This window comes from Anser brachyrhynchus (genome assembly GCF_964034855.1).
Source record: "Anser brachyrhynchus genome assembly, chromosome: 25".
Classification (NCBI taxonomy): domain Eukaryota; kingdom Metazoa; phylum Chordata; class Aves; order Anseriformes; family Anatidae; genus Anser; species Anser brachyrhynchus.
The window spans coordinates 3739264-3744667 of NC_137718.1; the positions used below are offsets into that span (position 1 = coordinate 3739264).

Here is a 5404-nt window from a genome sequence, read left to right on the forward strand (position 1 = left end):
TACAGGGCTCAGAATCCCTTATTCCTCCTGTTTATTCTGCACTTGAAACTCTACAGACTGGCTCATCAGTTACTAATAATATTCCCAGATGTACTGAAAGTGTGTTTTGAATAAACTCTGCAAGAAGGACTCATCTGGAAATTTTAAAAGCCTGACAGCAGCAATGGGCAAGGTAGTAAATCCTTTTTCTCCCTCCTTGGAAAAATGCCAACAAGGTGATTTCCTCTCAGTAGGTAATTTTACCCATTCATGCAAAACCCAGGGTGGGTCTTTGAAGCCTTAGTGGACACCATCAAAATAAAGGTTAGCCTATAAGCAAAATTGCTTTGTGGTCTCATGTCAGCCCAGCCAAGCGGAAGAACATTTTGTTGTCTCAGTTTTGGCCAGAGAAATCTCTGTCAGCAAAACAGACCAGTTGTTTTTTGTTGCTGTTGTTTCTTTTTTTTTTATTTTTTATTTTTTCTGAGACATACTATTTTTGGAAACCAGCGTAACTCTTCTCTTTCCTACTTGCCCTTCTAACACTTCTCCACATTATCACATAAGGCAGTTCCACCAGCTGGACAGAAACAGACCATCTCCATCAGTGATCAGTCACCCAGAATTTAGTGGATAGGGGGGAAAGAGCAGGAGAAATGGGCCTCCATCACTCACACTGCCTAACCATGCTGGTCTCAGGGCCACAGAAAGACATCGAGGAAAACTTGCAGTCATGAACTAAACAATTTGTAACATCCTAGGGCAAGTTAAGGGACAGTGCAGTCTCCAAATTTGCGCTTTCGTGTGCATTTACTCTTGCATCTCTGGATACTCCTCAGATGCCAGCTTTTCTCTTGAAACTAAGCCCTTTTTAGTAATGCCAATGAATTCCACTGGTTATGTTTGGTGGGAATACACTTCTGGTCGGTTTTGGACAAATCATATCTTGCTTATCCTCAAATAGAGTGAGGATCTTACAATGTTGCATTGCTCTGATTCTTTTTTCCTCCTTATTATTAAAATTATTATTACTGGAAATGAACCAAACTCACAGTTACTACACACACTTGCTAATATACTTCCATTGTGTACCACAGTGCTGCACAGAGTACCCCAAACACACAGACCAGTACCTCACACACTACGAAATGCGAGCAAGGGAAAGCTTTGACACACAGTTCTCATATCCTCCATACTTCCTTTAAAAAGGCCTGAAACTTGGTTAAACCTTGAAACAAAATATTTGTACTTTAGTTTTATGTTCAGGTATGACATTGCTACTCTCTGGCAATGATAGCTCAGCAGGATCCAGAGGTAGAACGGGGTGAATTTCACATCAACGCATCTTTCAAATTGCTGTAGGAATTAACGAGTAACTCCTGTTAACCCCCAAACCAAATGTCACTGCAGCACATTTCTAGCAATATCAGAAGGCACCAGGGGGCACAAAGGGATGAGCCTCTCTTGCCAACAAGCTTTAATTTCATTATTTTTTAACTGTCTGCTTTCAATAGTCTCTTGACAGGAAAGCAAAACTGGAGTCAAAACCTGAGATGCTTTGCAAACCAGGTAAAAGAGACTGCCTCCCTTCTCCCTTCCCTAATCCTTGTCACCCTCCTGGCAGGACTCATCTGAAATGGTGCCGTGCAGTGGTCCCATCAGAAAACAAAGTAGCCGAAGATGCTGAAAATTACAGTTTGCTCACTCCTCCGCCCCCCACGCTCACTGAATGAAGGGGAAATGGTGGGGTTAAGAAAATAAAGTTCTCTCCCAGTAACACTGCCACATAATGAATACAGCATTATTATGCAGAAGGCCTCTTGAGACATCGGCCTAAAAAATTCCACTGAAAAAGGAAACACCTGTTGGAATATTAACTAGGACAAAGTCAAGCAAGGAGAAAGAGGATAGGTGGCCAAGAGGTTGGAAAAACTAGGAGGAAATGTTGAAGAGATTTTTCTTTTTTAGAAGTGTAACATTCCTAATATTCAAGTTCCTAAAACAGCAAACGGCATTTTCTTCATGCAAGCATCTGGAGGTAATGGAAAAGACAAAATAAAGCCAGCATTAGGTAAGGGATCTAAGTTTCTGGGAGCACGGCTACTTTGGGCATCCTTATACCCTGTGACCTATGGCCAGGCACCAACAGGAGCAGCTGGTTTGTGGGTACTAGAAACCATTTATAGCTCCTATTTAGTAAGACAATATTTTTAAAAGACAAATCTCAAGTCATTTGCAGTTCTATTTTGGCCACGGGAAAATATAATAGATTCCAGTCTGCATTCATATGGTCTCCAAGCCTCTTGGACAATGCCAACAAAGCTCATGCCCCATCACCCTGCCTGGGGAACTGAGGCACAGGCTGAGATTAACCAAAACATCCTCCTATGGGTGAGACCAGCGAGTTTCCAGCAGGCTGGGTGTCTCACACATCTCAGAGCATCTCTCTGAACCGGGCCAGTGTTAAAGTGTCAGAAGGAAAGTTTTTTCTTTTGGCCTAAAAAATTCCAACTTTTGGCGTTCAGGTATCCAACAACCTTTCTGTGGGGCTCTGGGCAATTAAAATTTGGCTGCTCAAGACCCTAAATAGGGGAGAGAGTTTAGAAAGACACCTGAGGACCATCACAGTTGTGATCCCAACGCTGCAGCCATCACAGCGAGGAAGCTGCCTATGACCCCTGTTACACTTCCCAGCTCCCTCCATTCCCCATGTAGTTTTTCACCAGATGAGTGTAGAAAGGAGACCAGAGTTCACCCATTTTACAGCGTAGGCTGCCTAACTGGAAGATAAATCTCCGGCTGGACCCTATCTTGAAAAGAATATCCAATTCAGACTGAATTCAGCAGGACTTCGAACAGGTTCGAGAGCACTATAAAGCACAGGAGTCTGCCTGCAAGAGCACTTACACTGTGCTAGGAAACGTGATACTTGGCTGTAGTGCACTTGTAAGCATTTTTTCTCCAATACTTTTATTTTAAAGGGAATAATGTTTCTTTCCATATAATACACTAGAGAAGTGTCTTAATCCTCTTGTAAAAGTCCCTGCAGAGCATGAAAATAATGTGTTTCGAAGGTTTAAACTTGACATATCGAGGGAGCTGAGGAGCCCAGTGCTTTGCAGGGCAGATATGCTCAGATATACAGCAGAGGTCTATAGCCTTCCAATACACAGGGAGGGGAATGCTTAGCCTTCCAGCATCATAAATATGATGCCTGTTTCTAGAATCTTGCCCTTTTGAATAGGCTGGATGCAGAAAATAATCACGATGGATGTAAAACACAAAGCTTCATAGAGACTCTTTCAGCCAGGCAGCCATTTCCCACTGCCTGCCTCAGGAATAATAATAATAATAAAATAAAAAGCCACTTATAGGGATCTTTCTTGGCAGCTTAGAAAAAAAAAAACAACACCACAGCTTCAGAGCAGCACTTTCAGATCAGCCTATACACCACACCCAGGATGTATGAACACCATCAAAACCTCCACTGCAGCATATTGATTATCCAGCATAGCCTCGCCACAGAAATAATAAATGAGCAAGCAGCCATCCTCAGACCTATTGACTAGGAGGAATAAAACCTCCCGCCTTCCTTCCTGCCAGCTCTGCAGAGCCTCTGCTCCCCATGCTCTCCAAGCAAGCAGCCCCACCCTCCTCAGAGGTACTGCTATCTTACAGACGGCTCATGCTCATCCCTTTTATAATGAGCTTCAGCTTATCCTGATTACCTGGAAAGCACATCAGCCTGTCAACTCCAGCCCCGTTAATCTTTAACCCTCTGCACGCTGCCTCTGCCACATGATAGCGGTGCAGAACGAGACCGAACACCTAATTCCCTTTGGGCACGGAGAATATCAGCGGCTACTCACAACATCAATTTGAAGCCTGAATGACTGGGAGCACTTTCTTAATAACACGCAAGGTTGTTTCTTTACAAGAGCAGCTGCTTTCACACTCTCAGTGAATATTTTAGCAGAAGCACGTGTGTGAAGGAGAGGGCAGAAGCGAGTGTGACTGTGGGCGGATGAAAGGGAGGAAGCACCTCAGGGTACCTATAGGGAGAGCAGCCCAGTCTAGAGGTTGCATGGCTGGCTTGAGCATCATGAGATCCATAAAGTGTGCGTGTGACCTTGATTTGCCAGCGCCTCTGTTTCCCCTTCTGTGCTTTGTTTATTCATACCATAAATATTCCAGCAGGGACTACCTCCCCCTACATATTTATCAAGAATATAGCTGGGGGCAGGGGGAAGTGATCTTTTCTGCTGCCTATGGACCAGTAGCTCCTACACCAAAAATCAGGCAGACAAAATTCAATTTCATCTGATATTTGCGTAATTGGAGTTTTGCTGCGACTTCAATTGGGGGCTGCATGAAAACAGCTCTGTAAGGAACCACAACTAGAAAAATACTGTGGGAGAGGCTATTACACATGCAACTGCAATAAACATATTATTGGTACCAATAATAACAATAATAAAACTGATGTGCCCAAGACATGGTGTGCATTTGGGTTATTTACCATTTTGCATTGCTCTTGTTAACAAACATCAAAAATAGAAGCAAAACAGTCTTTAGAGATACCAGCACTAAAGTAATCAAAGCACAAATAATGTAAAAACAGCATATTTTTTTTCAGCCTGATTTCTTAACAAAAATAATGTGTTGGTTTCTGGCAGTCTCTGTTCTTCTACCACTTCCCAAATTTCAAACTTTCTGGCTAATTTCAAACAAATCAAGAAGACAGAGTAAAGGCCTGAAGGATCATTCTTTTTGTGCAAATTTCAAAAAAATACAGAGCAGATAAAGGCAAGCAACCCCGTGAATGTCTCCACCGAGAAAAATAAGTTCACTCTTAACTCAACATTAGCAAATCCACACAGAAATGGTGCTGGAAATCAGGCTTCTACACTCCTCTAACACTAAACTACCTCTATTTCAAACAAGCGTTAAAAGAAAAATAACGTACAACAAGGGGCTTATAACACAAGGACAAAAGGAAGGACCCAGAACATGGAACAGCTTCACTTTGACTGAAAAAGAGAAAAACCTGGAAACAGCAAGAGGAAGACTTCCACTTTCCGTCCACATGGCACAAAACAAAACCTTTTCCAAGCATCTCTCTCAGGACTACCGCAATAAACCTGATCAACCAAAGAGGTGCTGGAGAAACTCAGACTTCAAAAAAATAAATAGTTAACAACTGATTTGAATCATAAAGTTCCCAAGCACCTCCATCTCCCTCTAAGCTGTTTGGAAATAAGCAGGCCAGTCCTCTGAAAATTAAGACCAAGGAACCTCAATTAAACCCCTGAAGTCACAGAAATGCAAAAGTCTGCTTATAAAAATCAACTTTCAGGAAATTCACTTAAACACATGTTATAAGCACACCATGGAAATCAGTGTGGAAGAAGCCCAGATGGCTTAC

The 5404-nt window shown here is 42.5% G+C and overlaps 1 long non-coding RNA gene across 4 annotated transcripts in view; it reads right to left on the reverse strand.

Annotated features, from left to right (window-relative positions):
- The window catches only part of LOC308182839, a 57734-nt gene that overhangs the window by 30060 nt on the left and 22270 nt on the right, over window positions 1-5404 (reverse strand). The window lies entirely within an intron of this gene.